The sequence below is a fragment of the Oryx dammah genome, unplaced genomic scaffold, assembly GCF_014754425.2.
Source record: "Oryx dammah isolate SB20612 unplaced genomic scaffold, SCBI_Odam_1.1 HiC_scaffold_1, whole genome shotgun sequence".
Classification (NCBI taxonomy): Eukaryota; Metazoa; Chordata; class Mammalia; order Artiodactyla; family Bovidae; genus Oryx; species Oryx dammah.
The window spans coordinates 94,830,319-94,853,357 of NW_024070185.1; the positions used below are offsets into that span (position 1 = coordinate 94,830,319).

At 42.3% G+C, this 23,039-nt stretch overlaps 1 protein-coding gene across 3 annotated transcripts in view; it reads left to right on the forward strand.

Moving 5' to 3' along the window:
- Positions 1-6,575: 6,575 nt before the first annotated feature.
- Positions 6,576-23,039, forward strand: part of ZNF462 (zinc finger protein 462) — a 157,535-nt gene continuing 141,071 nt past the window's right edge. The window contains exon 1 of one of the 3 annotated variants that reach the window (XM_040237900.1): positions 6,576-7,305. The gene's annotated coding sequence lies outside the window, so the exon portion shown is untranslated. Of the gene's footprint in view, positions 7,306-9,055; positions 10,391-23,039 lie in introns of those variants that run through there. The other 2 variants (XM_040237892.1, XM_040237907.1) reach the window with 2 other exon arrangements.

A 23,039-nucleotide genomic window follows, 5' to 3' on the forward strand; every position in this document is an offset into this window, starting at 1 on the left:
CAGGGGCATCCACTAGATCTTCACTATACTCACATGAAGCTGTAATAACAATCACTGTTGCTGTTCTTCTTCCATGTTATATGCTTTACCATTCAGCTCTAGTATCCACAGAACTAATCTGACAACCAAGTTGATACTATAATTCCAAGTTCATGACATTTAAAAAGTGCATACTAATTTCAAATTCAGGGCACTGTTGTAAGTCAAATGAGACCACCGGCCAATCTGCTTTTCCAATGGTAGAAATAGTTCATTTGTGAATGCTGCATGATATCGCCTGAGCACAAAACGGCCAGAACAATCAACTTTTTGTCTTTCACATGGTCCCCGATAAGCAGAATAGTGCCATCTTTGTACATTTATATCTCTACGAGAAATAAAAGCAGAATTATAATTGTCCCGGTAAAAAACCTTACACCACCTTTGTCTTTTTTTTTTTTTTCACCCCTCTTGGTCCGAAGCCTATAAGAACCCTTTTAGAGTGAAAGATGAAAAGAAAAAGGTGAAGGGAAATCCCTAAACATCACCAAGGAACAGCAGAAGTGGATCTATGGAGAACACAATTAGCTGTTCTGCTAATCCTGTGAGGTTAGAAAAAAAGGATGGAATGAATTGAAAGTCATCAAAATAATTTACAGAAAGCATTAAATTATTTATTGGTTGACTAAGCTGTTAATTACTGCTGGTTATACAGTTTCTCATGTCTGGGAAACCTTAGAAAGGAAGAGAGAGAAGGAGAAGGGTGGGAAGAAGGGATGGAAAACTTCAATAAGCTCCAGGAACTCTCTTTTGCTAGAAGAGATAAATTAGATGTGATGGAAACTGCCATGAAGAGGATCTGGGTAGGTCTGGATCTTTAATAACTTGGTCTGTAATCATGGGCAAATCACTTTTCCTTGAGACCATTTTCTCATCTGCAATAGATCAGTGGTTTTCAATGTGCTCCCACAGAACAGTGCTGATCCAGAAGCTAGACTAATGAACGATGGTGATCTCTATACAACTCACAGAAAAGTGAAGTAAAAGAAAATGCTCCCCTTCTGCTATAGTTTACTTATTTACATTTATTATAACAATTCCTGCATTGTGTGGACTTTTCTGAGCATACACAACCATTTCTTGGATTTGAGATATCAATAAAAAAATATTTTTCATGATTTTAGGATTTTTATTTTCCACTTTCAAAAAAACTGTGACCCTACTGCCACATGTCTGGTGGCTGAGCTTTAGCAAATGACAAAGTAAACTAATGAAGAGAAATAAATAGTGAGAAAAGAACTTAGATACAATTAATCATACTTAGGTTTTTTATTTCAAATGACTGTTGTTGATTTTTAAGATTTGTTTACATAGTAATGAATTTCTTTCATTATGTGTTCATATCCTGCTTTTGATTTCCTGGGCTAGATACCAAACTCTTGACTCCAAATTTAAGGCTATTCACCTATGCCATCTCACATTAAAACTTTGATAACACAGTTCATATTAGCTTCCAGTTACAGATCTTCATATTCTTTACATGCATTAAAAAAATCCTCATAACTACAACACTGTAAATCAACACCAATGAAAATTAATTTTAAAAAATCCTCATAGCAATTCTATAAGTATTTAATTATACTTCTTTTACAGATGTGGAAACTGACAGAGCCCAGGGTTAACACTTGTAAGACCAGGAGTTGGAAACCAGTGAGTAGATGTTCATTGTTAGAGCTGGATCTGTCTTTAGTGTAAACATTAAATCAATAAACACTCACTTAAAATCTACACCTTGAAAAAAATAAGCTTGTTCTGCATTCAAGACACTTAAAGAACGTGTATCCAACGACTAACTTTTGTGAAATACTGTTTTCAGCGCTTGCTGGGAAATTAAACTTCAACATAGTAGACAGGAGAGAATATGTGCAGATTCCACTTTATCCTGAAACAGCAATGCATATGAAATCTACAAGGGTCAGTCACCAGGTGGTGGGTGATAGATGCAAGGTCAAGTTACCTTGGTGCTGACAGTTATTATCCAAAATCTGTTCTAGAAGCATGGGACTCTGGGAAGCTAAATGAATGGATGCAAAAATTTCTAGGTGTGTGCATTTTAATTAATGATCAATAAGCTCACATGCTAGTAAAGTAATGCTCAAAATTCTCCAAGCCAGGCTTCAGCAATACAAGAACCGTGAACTTCCTGATGTTCAAGTTGGTTTCAGAAAAGGCAGAGGAACCAGAGATCAAATTGTCAACATCCGCTGGATCATGGAAAAAGCAAGAGAGTTCCAGAAAAACATCTATTTCTGCTGTATTGAATATGCCAAATCCTTTGACTGTGTGGATCACAATAAACTGTGGAAAATTCTGAAAGAGAAGGGCATACCAGACCACCTGACCTGCCTCTTGAGAAATCTGTACGCAGGTCAGGAAGCAACAGTTAGAACTGGACATGGAACAAGAGACTGGTTCCAAATAAGAAAAGGAGTACATCAAGGCTGTATATTGTCACCCTGCTTATTTAACTTATATGCAGAGTACATCACGAGAAACGCTGGACTGGAAGAAACACAAGCTGGAATCAAGATTGCCGGGAGAAATATCAATCACCTCAGATATGCAGATGACACCACCCTTATGGCAGAAAGTGAAGAGGAACTAAAAAGACTCTTGATGAAAGTCAAAGAGGAGAGTGAAAAAGTTGGCTTAAAGCTCAACATTCAGAAAATGAAGATCATGGCATCTGGTCCCGTCACTTCATGGGAAACAGATGGGGAAACAGTGGAAACAGTGTCAGACTTTATTTTGGGGGGCTCCAAAATCACTGCAGATGGTGACTGCAGCCATGAAATTAAAAGACGCTTACTCCTTGGAAGAAAAGTTATGACCAACTAGACAGCATATTCAAAAGCAGAGACATTACTTTGCTGACTAAGGTCTGTCTAGTCAAGGCTATGGTTTTTCCAGTGGTCATGTATGGATGTGAGAGTTGGACTGTGAAGAAGGCTGAGCACCAAAGAATTGATGCTCTTGAACTGTGGTGTTGGAGAAGACTCTTGAGAGTCCCTTGGACTGCAAGGAGATCCAACCAGTCCATTCTAAAGGAGATCAGCCCTGGGATTTCTTTGGAAGGAATGATGCTAAAGCTGAAACTCCAGTACTTTGGCCACCTCATGTGAAGAGTGGACTCATTGGAAAAGACCCTGATGCTGGGAGGGATTGGGGGCAGGAGGAAAAGGGGACGACAGAGGATGAGATGGCTGGATGGCATCACTGACTCGATGGCCATGAGTCTGGGTGAACTCTAGGAGTTGGTGATGGACAGGGAGGCCTGGCGTGCTGCGATTCACGGGGTCACAAAGAGTCGGACACAACTGAGCGACTGAACTGAACTGACATTATTAGGGTTGAGAAGATCTTAAAGTTAAATCACTGGTCCTAAATTTCCTTTTATATATAAAATGTACTCATAATACTCACTTAAATATTCCTATTGTCCCTGTAAAAAGCAAATTAAATTATCTTTGTGAAAACCAGATATGGTGACACTGTTCTATTAGCAGTATTAATTAGACACATTAATGTTACTAGATACAAGAAAGTGGGTTCCACCATTTAACTTTAAAATGTTTTGAAATACTTGAACAGATAATTGACAATTCAGTTCAAACAGTAATACCATGTATGTGTATGTATATATACACATATATATGTATATATGGTTTGTATATTTATAGAACTTATAGAGATCATTTAGAAGCTCTACAGTTTCTAAAATTTTTATAAGTCAATTTACCATTGACATCCTTTCAAGGTGATTTCTGAGTGTATGCCTTATGAAAAAATATTCAGTGATCTTAATTTTATATCTAGGTTTTTAACATAGCATGAGACTATTTTTTTGTTTAATTACAAAATCTTCATAATTTTAAGCTGCTTAATATGTCATAGTGAGGATTTATTGACTAATGATTCCTCTTCTCTTAATCACAAGTTACTCTCAATTGTTTATTTTACTGCTATCATTGTTTTTAATATAAATCTTTTCTACATTTTTGACTGTTTCCTTAGGGTAGGTTCTAAGAGATGGAATTAAGGGAATAAAAAGTGTGAACATTTTAAGACTTTAAATATGTATTGTTAAATTGCACTGAAAAGCCTTGTGCTAATGTTTAACTCCTCTGAGAATATATAATACAAAGGCTTACTTTGGGGTTATACTAGCGACCACTAGACCATGCAACCTTTTTCTTATTTTTTAAATTATAAAAATGATTCCTGTTTGTACACCAAAAAGTAATTCAAACACTTTCCTTTACACCTTTCTCATTCCTTACAATTGAGAGTTCGGCAGGTATACTTTCAGACTAATTTTTTAATCCAAAATCTTTCTTTCTTTATTCTAGTTTTAATAATAAATTTCTTTTGATGTGTATTGAAATTTTATATATAAATAGCCCACCAGATCTGTGATTTCATGAGTATTATTATTTTTATTATTATTTTGTATTATTTAAAGTTTATTTTAAAATAATATATGTTAAGTAAATAACAGTACAAGTAGTATGGAAGCATGTCAAAACAAAAGAAAGAAAGAAATCAGAATGATAACTTTTAGGAAGCTGTGTTCCTGACCAGGTTACATCCCTTCTCTGAGCTTCAGTTTGAGTGTGAGTGGTAGGAATCTGGAAATACTGGTGTGTCTACTGGATGGGATGCCTCAAAAAATGGCCAATCTTTCAGCTTTGTCTTTTTCTTATGAATTTCGGTTAATACAATCATAGATGGTCTAACACAGCTCCTTCTTCCTAAAAAGATCTTCTCTAGTTAGAATTTCATGTTAAATTATAAGTTAAGGCAAGACATTGGTTTTAAAATAAAATCCCCAAATTTTAACAGAATATTACTGCCTAATAACTCTGTAGTATAAACAAAAATGTTTAAATTAATGTTTCCTTATTGGCCAATGTCCTGTATTGTTTTCGAGTGAGTAAAAATCTAAAGTTCTGTATAAGTCCTTATAATGGGACTTTACAGCCAATGGTTCCTGAAGAACATCATGCATTTAGACTTTGACTTATTGTCTCTTATTCATCTTTGTACCACTAGTATTCAGTTGAGTATGGCATATCGTAAATGCTAAACAAATATTCAATTGTTGATGGGTATTCCACTGAATGTTTCATACTACAGAATCTAGTTTGGTAGCACTGTAAATTTAACTTCTACCATTTGGGGAAAAGACTTTAAAAAAAAGAAAAAGTAGAACATTGGTATTGAAACATCTTTGTTATCTACAGGTATATATGCAAAGATTCACATAAGGTAAGTTTAATATTAGTTATTGCAATTTCTCTTCTTTTGAGAGATATTCAGAATCATGAATTATCTGTGTTTGTCTTTTTCCAGTCACTTCTTGCTAGGCATGGACACCAGTCAACTAGTTACATGTGTTTAGATTTGGGTTTATGAGAAAATACTGATTTTTCTGTAAGGGATCAGAAAGATGTGTTAGTGACTTCACTTATTTGATATCTGAAGTCCATAGTTATCCAATTTGAAGTCTTAAAAAAAAAACTTTTTAAAGACTAATTTTCAACAAGAGTAAAAGATTTTGAAAATTCAAAATAAATAGCCCATTGAAAATAATAAATGCAAATAGTAAAATGACTACATTGAATTGAATGGAAAAGTAGTTTTACATAGGGCAGGAAAGAAAATACCTCCAAGTTCAAGAGGTGTGTGGTCAAAGGTTTAAAGATGAAATATTGTTTTGCTAAAATCATCAGCTTGAACAGTTTTCCAGCTGAAATTTAGAAAGTGGGATTTATAAACTGAAATTTTTTTTGCATAGTTTTCAGGAAGCAGGGCTTTTTTTTTTTTTTTACATGATATAATGTCAGTATTGAACCAATGACATTAAAACATTTATTCACTCCTGTTTCAGTTGAAATTCTATCTTTTTAATGGAGCTTCTGGACCAACTCTTCCTTCTTTCCATGATTCCTTCCTACAGGGGATAGACATCCCCTTTCCCTTCATAAACACTTTTCTTTGAGAGGTTTGGATTCTTTCCTTTCCTAACCTTTAAAAACCAAAATGATTTATAGATTATCCCTATCCTGCTAGGGTTGGGCAAGTAAGTGGATCATATTTGCATGGGTCACTCTGATTATAGGACTCTACTATTTCTTGAACTAAAATTGCAAGATTTATTATTCTATTAATGCTCATAAAGGCACTCTTCTGATGAGCCATAATTTCCCTTTATGAGGAGTGTGTATGCTAGTCACCCATGATAAGGGAGAAGAAGGTCCGGGCTTCCCACATATTCCTATTTCCTGGAACATAAACAGAGTCCTGAAATACCATATGACTCCAGGGGAATAATGGCATAGGGTACAGTAACAAAAGGCAAATTTCACGCAGTCAACACATCCTCAGGAGACTTGCTTCACATTGTTGCCTGTGTACAAAATCTAAGCTTTTCCATTTTAATTAAGAATTTTATAAATTAACCCTCCTGGTGGAGGAGAGAGCCCACCAATGAGGCTTCTATTATCTTTGTGAATATTCTTAGGGAATGAAATAGCAGGAGGTGTGAACTTTCTCCTGTTTATCTTAATGGTCCGCTAATGGCAAAGCATAATTACAGTTACTTAAGCGCCAAGTCTGTCAAGGTTTTCACTAAAACCTTCAGCTTCAACACTTTACTTGAGTGACCTAGCTTTTATTTATCCAAATAACTTTCTTACCATTTGAAAGAAAACCACCCCCAATAAAAACAAGCAAGCAACAAAAAGCACGTTCCCCCGCCGTCTTTCTTTCTTTCATGCTAATTTCTTTCGACTATTTTTAGACGGATAGTTCAGGCACTCGTGACTTCAAAAAATGTCGACTAATTTGTGTATGGTGTCATGAATTTTTAGCCTTCTCACATTCAAAAACCAGGGTATGCAAGAGTTTTCCAGTAGCTTGCTTCACGGCTTTGGGAAGTCAATTTGCTTCTAAACCAGAAGATGGTCTTCCCAAGAGTATCCTGTATTTGGAATGGAAACTGAGCCATCGTCCCTTTCGCCCAAAGCGCCCATTTGAGAAGCCCGAAAGCCACCTATCTCTCCATCGGTCTCTGGATCTCCTCGCTGCCTTTGTCCCTTCTAGACGTGGAGGCTTGGAGAGGAGGTTTAGTTTCCAAGGATTGGAGCGTTTGAAGGGCGGGGCCATCTCCAAGTCCATCTCCCCTTTTTGTCCTCTTCTCCTGGGACGGGAGGGAGGAGCCAGGTCCCCCCGCGGCCGGTTCGGGAGCTATCTCGGTCGCTCGAGGTGAGTCTGAAAGGGCGGCAGCCCGTTTAATTGCAGCGCAGGTTAATTTCTTGAGTTCACCGCAGTCGGTCCGCCAGCCGCTTCCCCGGTCTTTGCCAAGTGGGTTTATGAGGTCTGAGGCGTGTTGGGGCGCGCTCACGTTCTCGCGAAAGGCTCCTCCCCAGGGCTCATTCCCCGACTGCGGGAAGCCCTTTGGTGCCCCAGGAGCCCTGCGTTTCCTATGACCTCGTCGCTTCCTCCTATCTCCGCACCGCCGGGTTCCCCGCGCCCCTGCCCCCCTGCCCCCAGGGAAGAGCGGCCCCCATCTTAGGACTTCCGACCCAAGCCATCCCAGAAGGGTACCTTCACGTCGATGAAGATTTTATCACAGCCTCCAAAACCCGACAGTGATAGGAGCTTTCAACCTGAAATACGATTGTTATTTTCCCGGTGCAGAGCTTGACAGAAAAAGTCAGCTTTTTATTAAAGACAAAGAGGTAAATTATCAGCCGGGGCAGTGGAGGGACGGTGGAGACCTGGCGCGCTTCCTCTCGGTGCCACGAGGAATTTATGGGGGAGCGGCGGCCAGCGCTCAGACATCCCTGGGGTCCTGTGGGGGAGGAGCTCGGGGCAGAAGGACTTCCCCAGGTCCCTCCAGGCACCTGGAAGGGGGAGTCCTCCCAAGTCTGTACAAAGCCAGGGTCACTTCAGTCCTGCCGAGTCTTCCCGTCCTCCTCTCTCCTTTCTTCTTTCTCGGATTCCCATTTCCCTTTCGCCTCGGAGCTTTCTCCTCCAGGTTTTCCTCTCCCTACTTTTTCTCTTCCCTCTCCCTCCCCCCTCCTTTCTTCTCCACCGCACGCGTAGAGTGTCATTTATTTATTTATTTATCACCCCCGCCATCAACACCCTTTTAGGGCTCCCAAGCTTTTCAATGTGAGTGGGAGGAGAAAAGGGCAGGAAGTGTTGACTGGAAGGGGTTGAAATCGTGCCTCTGGGTGAGAGATTCTGCCCCGGAATAAACGATTGGGGAAAAGCTGGGAAAAGGAGTCAGATCTGTTTATAAAACCCCGCTATCTGGTGGGAACCAACTCCGCGCGCGTCTCCTCCTCCCCTTTATTGTATGGGCTTATGGGGATGTCTAACCGGACTGTTGTTGGGGGGTGGGTGGGGTCGGGGAGAAGTAGTGAGTATTACAGAGGACAATCTTGCCTTGGATCCTCTACACCGCGCCTTCTCCACCGGATGCGCGCTCCCCAATGCAAAGGAATCCAGCAACATCCCCCAATTCAGACGCGGACAAAAGAAACTTTAATTAAGGTCTCTGCCCCTCGCGCTGCGTCTTTCTCTCTCTCTCGAGACTGTTGATGTCCAACTCGAGGATGCGAGGAATAGAAATGGTACAAGCAGCCCATGCCCTTGAACTTCAATTGCTTCTGACTTGCTGTATTGATTTTTTTATACTGTAGGCACCACCTCCCGCCCCCTCCCGCCATCAAATTAAAGCCTTAGGAGACGTTGGACTTAGAGAGGAGGGTAAACGCACTCCCTTGCAAAATAAATAGTTCAGAACGATTTGTGGGAAAATACACCAAATAAAAATTCAAGGTGTGAAAGCTTCATCTTGGTTCTCTTGTCTTCAACACCATGACACCTTATCATTAGGAGCTCTGATTGTTACTTTCTGAGCTTTTAGATGATCAGCCAGAAAGTGCAAACAACGCCGGGCTGGAGGGTGTAAAGTTATTTAAGTAGGCTTTTCCCCCCTTTTGGTGCGCCGTCAAAACACTTCACAAGTTAGGAAAAGAAAGTGGTGGTTCCGAGGCTCAGAATGATGGGTTCTTTCGCTCCCCCAGCCCCACTCCCATATCAGAAAAGAAATAAAATGCACAATGAGTCTTTATTTTCGGAGGAGAAGACTTCAAAATACGTGCCAGTAATGGACAATTTGAGCTTTTCACTGGAGATACACCGCAAGCTGGAAAGGGATTAAAAAGCCCCACGTGGTTGATCTGGGTTTAGACTTGCAACCTCTAGTTCCCCGTGTATGTTCTTTTGCAAAGATTGGCCTCTAGATGGATGCGTGTGAGGGACTCTGGGGCCAAGACTCGGCTCCTCGGGCAGGGCTGATGGTGGGAGCGCTATGAGCGGCCGGGCAGGGTCCTCACTGGGGGCTTCCTCTGCCGGCCGGGGCGGCCGGGTGCCTCCGGGACGCGAGCGCGCACGCCTCAGTCCGGCCGCCGCGCTCCTCGCACCGCCTTCTCCGCAGGTCTTTATTCATCTCATCTGCCTCTTCCCCTTCTCCTCCTCCTCTGCCTCCTTCTCCTCCTCTTCCTCCTCCTCCTCCACCACCTCCTCCTCCGCCGCCGCCACCGCCTCCTCTTGCATCTCACTGGCCTGGCTCTGTGTTGCTCTGAGTGACAAAGACAATGTCCCAGCCTTAACTTTGCAACCACCTTGCCTCCTTCTGGGGTTCAGCGAGGGGGAGGGGGGACAGCAGCCGCAGCCTCAGCATCTCCTCCACCTTCTCCTTCTGCTCTTCTCCAGCTCTTGGATAATTCTTCCCGTTCCCCCCACCTCCAGCCCTTTCCTCATTTCTTTCTTTCTTTCTTTTTTTTTTCTTCTTCTCTCCCGCACGTTGTTGTTGTTATTAGAAAGGCTTCGCGCACCCCCTGGTGCTCCGGCGTTTTGTGTGGCAGAAGATTGTCTGCCTTCTCTCTTTCTGTCTTGCTTTCTCTCTCCCTCTGGTTGCTCATTATTCAGAGAGAGACACAGAGGGAGGGAGAGAGAGAGAGAGCGCGCGAGGGAAAGGGAGAGGAGAGAGAAGAGGAGAGAGAGAGGGAGAGAGTGAGAGGGAGAGGGAGGGAGGGAGAGAGGGAGAGAGAGAGACGGATATCTCAGGTCATCTGCAGCTGCAGCGAGTCTGAGGAGCCGAGGAAGGCAGGGAAGATGGCGATCCTCCATTGCTGAGACCCGGCAGAAGCACATGAGACTCCCAAACAACTTCCACAACAATAACCCGAGCAGGAAGAGGAGAAAGAGAAAGAGGATAAGGAGGCGGTGGGGCTGGAGAACCCGAAACACCTCCCGGCGCCGGGACGCTTCTTCTGTAAGTTACTGCAATTAACCAGCACCTCGGGGTGGTCCGAGTGCTGCGGGGAGGAGAGCGCGGGGTGGTGGAGGCACAAACGCGCTCATTCATTCGGCCGAGGAGGGTTGGTGGAGCCGGGAGAAGAGGAAGTCCCCTGCATGGACTGGCTGTTGGAAGAGGAGAAGAAGCGAGAGAGAAGAGGGGGAGGAGGAGGAGGAGGGAGAGAGAGCTGGAGGGGGAGGAGGAAGAGGAGGAGGAGGAGAAGCGAGGGAGGAAGAGGAGGAGAAGGTGGCGGTGGTGGCAGTGGAGGAGGCTGTGCTTTTCCTGCTGGCTGCTCCTTCTGCTGGGGGGCGGGGGGGAGCGGAGCGCTGTGGCTTAATTAATTTCGTGTAGTTCTAGGGAGAGAAGAGAAAATGAAAGATGAGTGAGAAGAGAGCCGGAGGCTTAGGACGGATGCTCCGGGTGTGGGGACAGGAGTAGGGACAGAGAGGGGGGCGGAGGGCGGGAGTCGAGGAGACCTGAGCCGAGAGAGCCAGAGGGAGCGAGCGAGGGGCAGAGGAGGGAGCGCTCCCGGCCGCCCCGACCTGAGCGGGTTGACCTCTTTCTTTCTGTCCCTCTCCTTTCCCCCTCTCTGTCTGCCTGTCCCCAGCCCGATGGCAAAGCCGTGCGGATTGGCACCCCCCCTCTTCCTCAGGTATTTGGCTCTCTCTCTCTCTCTCTCTCTCTCTCTCTCTCCCCGAAGTTGGGATGCGGGGTCGGGATGTGTCGGGGGGTGGCGGCGGCGGCGGTGAGCAGAGAGGCGGGGAGCGGGGGGCGCCGGCCGGGTGGCGGGGCGGTGGGAGTTGGGGGGGGCGCAGGTTCAGGAGCCGCTGAGGAGCTGTCTCCAGGCTGGGGGTTCAGAAGCGTCTGGTGGAGGAGACAACGGTTTCTGGAGAGGAGAAGCCATTACACACGCTTGGCTCTCCTCTGAGGAAGGGAGAAAGGACCCCCAGGCAGAGGCCCGGGGGTCGCCTGACTCCTGGTGCAGTTCCCAGGGGTCTGCCCTCCTTCCAGGCACGAGGGGAAGCCGCAGCCGCCCCCCATTGGAGCAGCCCCTCTCTTTCCCTTTCTTTATCTCCCTGTCCTCCATTTGCAAGCTGTCTGCTTTGGTTCCAGTCCAGACTCCAAAACACAAAGCTTCTTCTCACGTTCATTCTCCAGGCTTTTCACCATTCCTGGAGGAACCCTCATTTTCTTTTCATTGTAGCTTCTAACCTACAGAGAGGGAGGGAGGCTGCCTGGAGTTCCTTTTATATTCCTCCCCTACTTTAAAAAAAAAAAAAAGTTTCATTTTTAAGCACGCGTCTGGGATGGGAAAAGACCAACCAGTTGGGGCTTTCTCCCAGGGCTCCCGGGGGCTGTGTCTCAGTGTCTGTGTTGGCTGTTTGGTTTTGTTTCTGGAGGTGCCTTGCAGGATTTTTGAGGAAGTAACTAGTTTGGTTGAGAGCTGGGAACTGAGTCAGGTAAGCCCGTGTCATGTTGTAACTCCACCAGAAAATGGAGGAGAGCGGATTTCCAGGAGACAAAGCTGAGAAGTGTTTATAAAATTATGGATGTCTCCATTTTGAAGCTCTGTTGGTGATGGCTGGTAGAGGAGGCTTGCCTGCCTTCTTCCTTCTCCCTTTCTAGGGGGCGAATCTTGTGGTGGTTCCTCGCTATCTGTTCATTATGCAAGGAAATGAGGGGCTTGGAAGGGCTTCTCAGATATTTCTCCCACCCAAGGGGTACTTTCACAAGTTATGGAGGCATTTGTTTCCATGTTAAAGTAAACTTCTGGAATTTTTTTCTCTCCTTTTGAGTGGACCTGTAGGGTTTTGACCTCCTTTGGGAAAGGCAAGGCAAAACCTTAAACATTTTTCTGCTGAGGTCCTTCACAGAACTTTTAAGCTGCTCCAGGTCTCCTGCAAGTCACCAGGAAATGTGATTTCCTCATTGTGAAGATGGTGGTGGCCCAGAGCTGAGATTTTTGGAGTTCTGAGGCTTGATTATCATCATGTTTTGATGCACTGCAAGACTTTATTGTCTGGTTGGGGTTGATCTCTGCAAAACAACAGCAGCAACAGCAAATCTTGCAAGATCTCAGAGGAACTCTTTAAGACTGGCTGACACCAGTTTCTGGAAGGTCCACATTTCTTTTCAGGATGCTCCATTTGTGTATTAGGCCTTCTTTTAGTTCCTTTGTTTTCCCTCTTCCCTTCCATTCTGCTGTGTTGTTTTTTTTTTTCCTCTTCCCTTTTCTGTGTTCTCAAGTACTGTAAGTCTTCAGGAATATCAGATGTCTTCTTAACAATGTCACTATGGGAACAAAATTTTAAAATATTATGTCAGTTGAGAAAACCTTCTGTCCAGGTAGCTTCACCTTTCTAATTGGGAGGAATTTATTAGTCTTAGAGGAAGACATTTTGTGAGGATGATTTGAAGAAAGGACCCAAATCTACCCAGTCCACACACACACTGATTGGAGTTCTTCACGGATTAGTTCTAGAGAATGTATGTAATCAATCGCAGTAAAGAACTAAATCCTGAAATGCTTGAGGAATTTATAAAAGCCAACCATGAAGATGTTGCTTTTCCATTAGGTAAGGTAGCCATCTTGAGGATGAGGGAAGATGTTGGAAGAATATTAGATGGACTCTTGAAGATAGGCGAGAAATGCTCCACAGTGGGATGGAGGAGATTCAGAACCAGTTAATTTATTGGAAGGAGGCTGATTGGACCTTGTTTTCAACTCAGGAGGAAAATAGAAAGGTACCAGCTTCAACAGAAATAAGGAACACATTGGTGAGCGACTTATACCAGCTTTTTTCTGGCTTTGCTTTCTCATTATATGTCAGATCTGTGTGTGTATGTAAAGTTCTTTATGTCTACAGTATTTTTGTACAGATCGAGGTGGTTTTAGATTCCAGATGTAATTATATTCTGTTGAGTAACTGGGAGCAGTGTCATTCAGTAAATGCACCGTGCTGTATATGACAACATCACATTTTTCGAACCAAACTGTTGTGTCATTAATTGAGGGTTATTGTTCTTCTGAGAGGTGTGAAAGGAGAGAAGAAATACATGGTTCTTTAGCTGATAATTGTCCATGGCCAATGAAGTAAAATCCTGCTTTTGCAGACATAGATGTATGGTTTTCAGGATTCTCAGTTGATGTGTATACTCATTTAAAAATACTCTTCAGAACTCTGCTTCTTTATTAATAACCTAGGGCTCTCCAAGAGCACTTAAAAAAATCTTACTTGCAATTATACCTTTAATTACTCATTTTTGAATGTTATTTTTGATATAACTTTTGCTCTTAAGTAGAATGTCATCAATGTTATATTTAAATTTGCTAATGTATATATGTATATATAGGCATGCTACATGTTCAAACTCAGAAGTTCAAATGCGATGCGATAAAAAGAGTTATTTGGGGAAGTAATTACCAGATAATTTTGCACCTAATTAACCATATATGATTATGTAAACATAAATAAATTATTTGTTGATCTTGAAGCAAACTTCTATGATATCTTTGTTGTTGTTGTTGATACCAGGACAACCAGTTAATTACTTCTCTCAGTGGGGGGAAGAATCTGACAAACTGGTTGCCAGTCTAGCAGTTTGACTCATATTTTTTACTTTGCAACCAAATATTTTGGTGTTTTTGTATGTAGACAGCCTTAGAGCTAAGCTTTTCTGGGGGGGAAAAATTAGGTATCTAAGAGGCATTTTGGAGTTTCCGAATGTGTTCCAACCTGAGACTTATCCATCTCTGATGCTCATCAGCAAGAGAAGCACCATTATATTCAAGACATGGTTTCTTGCTTCTTTCTAGATATGTGCATTCGAAATGGGACAGTTACTTTGGATAAACCACCATGAGAGAAATAAAGAAAGTGTCCAATGGAACCTTCTCATTTGATGTCAAAACTCAGAGATCCTTTTTGTTTTTGAGTCACCAAGTTGATGAGGCTTGGTAGGCAAGCTGTTACCTAATTTGCTGTGATATAATCACAGAGAGAAGTCATTCTGGAGACTGTGTGAACTGTGATGTACCTGAGATAAAAAATATTCTTGCTGGGTCTTCGGATTCCATAATTTTTCTCATATTTGATTTATGTCCGCCTAATTCATTGATCACATTCTCCCAGGACTTGGTTTTTTTCCTTAATCTTTGGAATTGGAGATAACTTTTATTTATTTATTTATTTTGGAGATAACTTTTAGATGAAAACATTATATATATTTATACATATATATGGTAATATAATATATATATATTTTTTTTTCTTTTTTTCTATTGAGTCTTCTGTAAGACAATAGGGGAAAAAGAAATCCAACTCTACTAGTGGACTTTAAAGAACTTGTGGCAGTTTTCCTGAAAGGAAAGAATGGTAAAGTTGCCTTGGAAAAAGAGTCCCATTTTCTGTGTGATGGAGTTTAATAAGGTCTAGTCTGTCCTGGATTCTTCCTAGTGTTGAGATTTCTTGGTTAAGGTAACCTTACTTATCTTCTTTGGTATGTGCCTTTATCAGTCTTACAGTTTACTGCCTCTTGGGACAGAACATTGACAAAGCTGCATTGAGTGTTTTGAGTTGAAGGCTAAGAAACAAGCTATTTCTCAATGCCATACTCATAAATTAGGAAATAATAATGAACTCAAATTGCAAAGGATCTGACATGGGTGGATGATTGGATGGTTGGTATATGGAAACTAAGGAAATTCAGAGGAAATGGGGCAAAATATTTCCAGTGTCTATTACTAAAATCTAGTGAACTGAAAGAAAAAAGTCATTATCCATGAGTGTGTGTGTAAGCAAGTATCTTGTGAAGTTCACATACTTAGGAAGTTGGTGGCTTTGAGAGAAACATTAGGTGGTTGGTGACCTGTTCATTGATTATGAGAAAACAGAGAGGAAAGTAGATAATGTTAGAAGAAAATTCCTCTTTTTATGTGATATGCCAAGACATCTGGCAGATGTTATGTTGGACCCTAAGGAATGGACAGTTTAATTTTAGCGCTAGCAAGGAAATGGGAAGTTCTAAGCTCTTTTAATAGCACAAGTCTTAGTTTGGGGAAGGTTGCTTAAAAAAAGAAAGGAAAAGCATTTATTGTAAGATAAAAGGAGGCTGGGGAACATGGGGATTAAACTGAGATTTTGGGGGTGGTGGACAAATGCATTATTTCCCAAGTAGAAATTAACACTAAAAATCATGTCAAAGCTGACTGCTTGATAACACCCTAAACAATGAATATGAAGTCAGAACTTCTCATTGAGTTGCTTTGTGCCTTAGAGAGATCTCCTTCACCTCTGCCCCTCCCCCTGCATTGTAAGGAGGAGGAAACTGGCACAGAGACCTTGCACAAGTCAGAAAGTTCATTTGTAACAAAGCCAGGCCTAGAACTCAGGTCTGCTGACTCCCACCCCAGTGCCCTTTCTATTGCCTGTGAATGTAGCAGTTTGTGAAACACCAGCTCTCCTCTCCAGAGTGCAAGGCTGTCTCAGAAACTCTGAAACCATATGCTAGTGGGGCAGGAGTATTGATTTTTTTGTTTTTTTTAGTTGGTCTAGCATGTTGGGGAGCCTGAGGCCGAGCATGGTCATTCACAGGAGTAATACGCTCCAGAGTGTGGTCATTCACAGGAGTAATGTGCTCCAGAGGCCTGTTTTGTTCATGGGACTTGTAACTCTTGGGTTTGAAGCTGTGCCTTTCTTCTGATTGTCCTCCTCCCTGTACTTCTGTCATCCAGGGATGGGGAGTCCTTTTCAAATGCCCTTCTTTGGAAGTTTGTCTGGGTCTATTGCAACTTCCCGAAGTGCCCACAATTGGACTCTGAGGATCTGTTTTGCAACCTGGTACAGATTTCAACTGGCTTCTTGCAGAGATGCCATTTTGTAATACTGATGAATGGCCAAGAGGGTGAAATCCTGTCTTTAGTGATGACTGGTGGCTTCCCAGAGTTCCAGACTCATCTAAAAATGTGTCCTCCGTGTATCTTGTTGAGACCCAGTTCTCTCCTGCAGACCTGTGACTAGCTATTTCCTGTGCCCCAGTAGACACAGCGTCTTCCTTAAAATGCTGTTTGAAAGGCACGTGCCACATTTAACCATAAGAGAGGGATGGGATAGTGCTTGAAGGGTGACCGTGGGTTTCCATTCGCCATTCCACTTGGGCAAGTGAGAGTAACTTTGTAAAGAAGAAGAGGGATGTTTGGAAGTTTCCACGTTTTCTAAGCTTCTTCCAAACTAAAGCATAAATTCTTAATCCAGGAGGCAGTCTGGAGAAGGTAGGGCTGTATGTGGACTTCTGGCAGAAACACAGTTAACGCTATAAACAGTTGGACCTCAGTGTGGCACTCCTCCAGATGAGTTGACTGTCGAAAATAAAATGTTCCAGAAGAACTGGGAGAACAGGAAAGAAGTTAAAACAGCATGGTTTGCATGCCAGTACTGAAGGAAGAAAAAAAAGTGTGGGGTTGGGTTGGTTGTGGGGAGGGGGGGGGATTGGAGAGAAGATAATTCTAAGTGGAACTGTCTCTGGGATTTATAAAAGGAGGAGAAGTTTCCAAGTGAGGGGAAAAGGCATTTTTATGAATTTAGGTTGCATTGACAGTTTATTAGGAAGCTCTTTGGAATCTTTTGTCCCCTTGAACTTTGTATCGGGAGAACTGCACACACTGGGAATCTGGATTTATGTTTTCTGCTCTGAAATGCTGTTGTCAAATGTATCTACTTTCTAAGGGATCCTGTCCTTATCAGTTGACCCACGCCTAGGATATGTAGCCTTGGGATACGTGTCTTCAACACCAGGTTGGATTTTTCAGGGCTTGGAAGGACAGGAGGTAGAGTAGTTTGGGGTGAGAGGTTCCTCGTATGGTTCACCTGCAAAAGCATTGTGTTTTTTAATTCTGGTGAGCAGATGACTTGGTGTCTTCAAAGCGTTCTTGCCTAATTCCTAGCTGGAGACAGTTTTTTTCTTCTTGGGTTATTCTTGGAGAGAAGGTTTCTTTTTGTGCCAGGTCATGGGTATTTTGGTATTGATTTCCTTGCTTTCATGTATTTGCTTGTGTAGTTCACTGCATGTTGCTTCTGAATATTAAGAAAGCACTTCTGTTGGGTCTGACCACAGCTTATCCCCCTCCAACTTCATTCAGAGAGCAGAGCCTACTCCAGAGGGTAACAGGAAGATGAGAGGAGGGAGAGTACTTATTTGTCACACACACAAAAATCTTTGAAGGCTTCTTAATTCAAAAAGTGACTTGCCAGGCTTTCTAGTAGGTTTTTCACCAAGACCGTGCAAGAAAAGATGAACATTCCACTAGCAAACCCATGGGTCCTGATGGAAATGTTTTAGGATCACTTAGTGGGAAATGAAGCATTTGTCTAAGATGAGGAGGCCAAGACTTACCTTTGGATTGAGATTGGTTTGAACACAAAAGGAGCTGGAAGCCCAGGCGAGACAACTGTGTCAGAAGTAATTAAGCCCAGGATCTATGGAGAGGCTTAGCTGCCGCAGAGCCCAGCTGGGGAAGGCCAAACTCGCTCCCTAAGCCCTCGTCTGGCCAGTTGAACCAGAACACGAGCTAAAGCCTTCATATTTTGGAATTCTTCTCTTCCCTGTTCAGACTTAAGACTAGGAAAGTCCTTCAGTTTTGGTCCCCGTCAGCTGAGCGCTTTTCTCTTGAACTGGGAAATACCAGAGGCTGGGGTGGTGGGGGCGGGGAGGGGCGGTGGTAGTGATCTGCTCTGAGGGAACATTCTCCCTTTTTAACGTGACAAATGTGCCTCTAACGTTGTACTTATTAGTCAGACAATAATTGTGCGGTGGCACAATGTGGCATACTTGAAAGATGTTTGCTGCACAAAGGTTCCCATACTCACCTGCAGATTAAGAAATGGGTTTCTAAACCATCTCATTTCTCTTGCTAATGAAAAGCTTTGGAAAGCACCTGTGAATCAGAACTCCAGCTGCTTTCATGGTAGGGGAAGTTAGGCCTTGAAAGGATACACGGATTAGCCCGTCAGAAAAGCAAACAGTGGCATCAGCACAAGTAGAAAATAGACAGGGTTGTTAAGCTAACAGAAAAGTAGGCTAAAGCATTGCCATAATTACGTGGTGGAAATTTGCTGGGGAGGAGAGACTGCTTGGATAAGAGGAGGAGAAGAAGAGAGGTGGGAGAATGATTGACAAGTCAGAGGAGACAGGGCTGTCCACTGGGAAGAGCCTACAGGAAGAAAGGCATTGCTTTTAAGAAAACAATAAAGCAAGTGGAAAAAGACCTTGTAATTTGGTACCTATTGCACGTGAAATATGAAGACCAGGGCTCAGATCCACATTCTTTGATCAGTCCTTATTGTAAAAGAATAGAATTGGTCTTGGGAGACAATTTATGACTTGGGGGTTAAAAATACAGCGTTGCTGGTAAAGGACAGATGGAAGGTTGATGGAGCTGGTTAAGTAGATGTTGGTGGAGATTTTCCTGGAAAAGGAGTGAAGTCGAGAATAGAGCACAGCAGAAAGTAGCTGCATTATTAATGGGCAGAACATGTGATAGTCCTCGCTAAGGTTATCCATAGAGCTTCTCTACCTGCATTCTGGATGTTAGAAGAAGTGAGGAACAAAGAAGTGCTTATTGCAGAGGTGAAAGGCATGGAGCATGATGACTACCTGTGTCCAGCTTGGGATTAAGCTGTTTGCTGGAGCCAGGCATCACAGGCTGGTCTGTCAATCCAGTCCTGGTATTTTAACGTCCAAAATAAGGCCACCATGGTCCAGGATGTTCAGCTATTCTAATCCTTAATTACATCATCCTCTGTGTCATGACCAGTAAGTTTGCAGCCGAGCCTCAGATCAGCCGACCCAGACTGTACCTGATCTGGGGGTCCTACCTGTGGGGTAAAAATCGAACACTGAGTTATAGGCTGAAGATGGCCAAAATGTAGATACCAGCTAGAGATTATGTAAAGATTTCTATAATAAAGTACTTATCACCCAGAAATTTTTCTCTTCAATGGTTTCTATTTTAAATGGTCTTCTCTGAAGACTGTTAATTAGTATTCCATAATGATAACTGGGGAAGGGTTCTGAATGGAAGAGACCGTTTTCATTTGAATGTCAGAGTTCAGCTACAAGAACTTCTGGGCCGGCGGGGGTTGGGAGTGGGTGGGCGGAGGGAGGAAGCGGAGGTGGATGGGCAGTCAGGGGTTAGCAGATGCAAACTACTGTATTTAGAATGGATAAACAACAAGGTCCTACAGTATAGCATGGGGAGCTATACCCAATCTCCTGGGAGAAACCATAATGGGAAAGAACATAAAAAAAGAAAGCAAATGTGTGTACAACTGAGTCACTTTGCTCTAAAGCAGAAATTAATTCAATACTAGACTTCCATTGGAAAACAAAAACAAATTTTTCCCCCTTCTGCTACCAACTGACTATTGTCCCTTCTGATGTTGGGCAAGAAGACCTTCCAGAAGGAGATTAAGTATGATTGCTTCATCAAAAATTTCAGCCAACTTCTCTGTAGAGTGGGAATATCACATCACCCGTTAACAAAATGCTCACAGTTAATATTTAATACGAGGTAACATTTGTTTAACATTGAATATGAACCAGGAGCTGTTCGAATGGTAGAGAAGGCTGAGGTTTGGGGAAGTAAAGTAATTTATGCAAGTTTCATGGAGATAGGGGGAGCCAGGATGCACACACAGGGGGACCACCTCCTGACTCTCAGCTGCTGGGAACTGGCCTTGGTTATTACTTAGTATGCTAATAGCTTATGTTCCTGATGGTTTATCTCTTACAGTTGCTTATGCCAGGAGTATATCCTGGTGTTCTGGAAGGAAATCTGAGCTTAATGGAAAATTAATTGTAATATATTAGTTGATATGAGAGATATAACTTATTGTAATAGCTTGACAAAGTGTGTTTAACTAGAGTGCCCTCTCTTTGTTCTTCTGAGTTACAGAGGAGATGGTGAAAAAAAAAAAAAAAAACCCAAGAGACCCATGTGGGTGGAAATTTAGAGAATAAATATTTAAAAATTGTACTGTATTGAACTCAGTATTATAATGTAATTATACACCTGGCTGTTTAAAAGGTGCCCCTCCCTGTTACAAGCAGAAAGATAATGCTGTGTGACTTTTTTCTTTTTTTTTTTAGGAAGAGATGATGGTTTTTCCTTGTGAGGGCCCCCTTTGAAAGTCTCAGTGCCCTGTGTTGGCTCTGTTTACTGGAAGCACAAGAAATGTTTTTCAAAAGCCACACAGACATATTTGAAAATTAGTTCCACTGTCTAAGAGTGATTTTTGGAAAATAATGCCGGTACTCTTCAAAGCATGGGTGCTAGTATCCTCCAAGCCTTTAGTAATCACCATGTGCTCTGCTTAGATCCTGGAGACATGATGGGTGTTTTGGTTTTATTTGCCTCTCCCTGAAACATCACAGTACAGTAAGGAAGCTGTTGTTCAGGGATGACCACAAATGCCCTTAATAGAGTAACAAGCTGTGCTAAGGGCCATGGAGCAGGTCCAAAAATCCCTCAGATATCTAGGACAGTAGCTTTTCTGTAGGACAGACAGTTGGGCATTAATTGCTGAGTAGACTCTTTAACCTCCAGGCAGCTCATGGTGGTTTTCTAAAACCTTTTTAACTTTGCCATGGATCTTTTCAGGTGATCGTCTGTCCTTAGACAGACTTCGACCCAAAACCTGGCTAGGAGGATAAGCGTGTGTCCTGTTTATAAAGTGTCCCAGAGGAGTCACAGAGCCATTCGTTTTTAACCTGTCATCTGTATCGTTATCTACCAAACTTATCAGAACCATTGTTTTCTTAGATAAAAGCTTGTAATGGGAAAAAGGCTCAACAACAACAACAACAACAACAAACCCCAAACAAAACCCCAACAGATCACAAAGTTGAAGAGAGTAAAATTGACCTGTACCAAAGCGTGGGATTCTTTGGGTGGAATTTCTAACGTAAGAACCACAAAGACTCTCTTCAGCCTTCACCATAGTGCCTAGACATCTAAGATGCTCCCTCACACCAGCCTGTCTCAAGGACCCCCCTTCAAATATTTCTTCAGTCTTCCTCTTAATTCTTTAAACAGTCATCTCCCTAGGCTACCCTCAGGAGCATTGCAGAAAGTGTAGGTAAATTGAGTCAAGGTCTCTTTATGGGTGCAGTGACATCCACTTGGGAACAGGACATTGAATTTGAGAATACCCAAGAGCTAGGGAGGAAAGGGAGCTTTAGAATGTGTTTGAGGAGGTAAATGTATAAAGTTTATGTATTTAGGGCTGGTGGAGAAATCTTCCATTATCCTGAAAAATAAGACAAAAATCACTCATCTTAACACAGATTGCATTATAATGTGAAAAAAAAAAAAAAACACGTTGTATAGATCACATAAAATAGCATGTGCTTAAGAGAACAGACCTGCATCCTTCCACTGGTGTGAAGTTCCCATCATTCATTCCATCTTCTCCCATGGTCTTGCCTCTCAGTAATTTTGAGTGTGCTGAGCAGCAAAGTGAAATTGAAGAACCGATTTCAGCTGTCCCTGAATTTAGTCCCCACCCCTTGGTTGCTTCTCATGTTTGAATCCCTCATCCAGTCTCTCTGACCGGTGGCTGTTGCTTGTTAATAGTGAATGAACATCACCCATAGGTCCTAAAATGAGCAAGTGTTAAATGTTATGTGATTATTAGGGGAAAAACAAGATAATATAGTCAGTGTGCTTAATTAGGTTGTGATTGCCCAATTGCTGCTTCATGATAATTATATTCATAACCCCGTTTCTAGACGTCAACTACAATTATCAAAATTGACCCCAGCTCAGGTAAGTGTTAGCAGTCTTCTCTGAAGCAGCTTCTGAAGGGTGAATTTCGGATGTTTCCAGTATTTTCCTCCTGGTCCTTTTTCCCTTCTTGCCAACTTCCCATCATCTTTTCCCCTACTTTAGTAAAGAAGTTGGTGGCAACATCATCTTGTCTGTGTGCCCGTGCGTACATTATATGGCTTGAACTGATGTCTACAGAAAACTAAACTCTTCAGTTTTTAAGAGTCAAACATGGCTGAAAAACATTAATAAATCAGCACATGGGAATCTTGAAGCATAAAAAAATAAAAAACTGGCTAGATTTTCCCCTCAGGCCATGATACCTTTTCAGTAGATTTGAAGTGATTCATTTGAATAGATCTTTTATTTTATAGGGCATAGTCTTAAAGTGAAGAAGAGAGTTATCTGTGTTTAAGACGCTGCCTTATCTACAGGATCATGAAAGTCTGAGGAGTATAGAGCAAGGGCTTTTAACTTTACAGGATCCTCCCCCTCCTTTTTTGCAAATTCATGACATTTGCTGCCAATGTATTCCAAGAGAAAAAGAACATGTCATTGCTAGGGGACATCCTTTACTGTTACCTCTTATATGAAGTCAATGATTTCTAGGAAATACAAACAACAACCTGTATCTGAAGTGGGTATGTCAGTGTGACACTGTGAATCACTGGGCCAGATTGTCACTTGGCAGCCTTCCCTTTCTGACATGCAGTTTTATGGGGAAGTCATGCAATTAAAATTTGCACACTATGTCTGAACTTCATTGCATTGAACTGTCTGAAGAACAAGTAGGAACTTGGC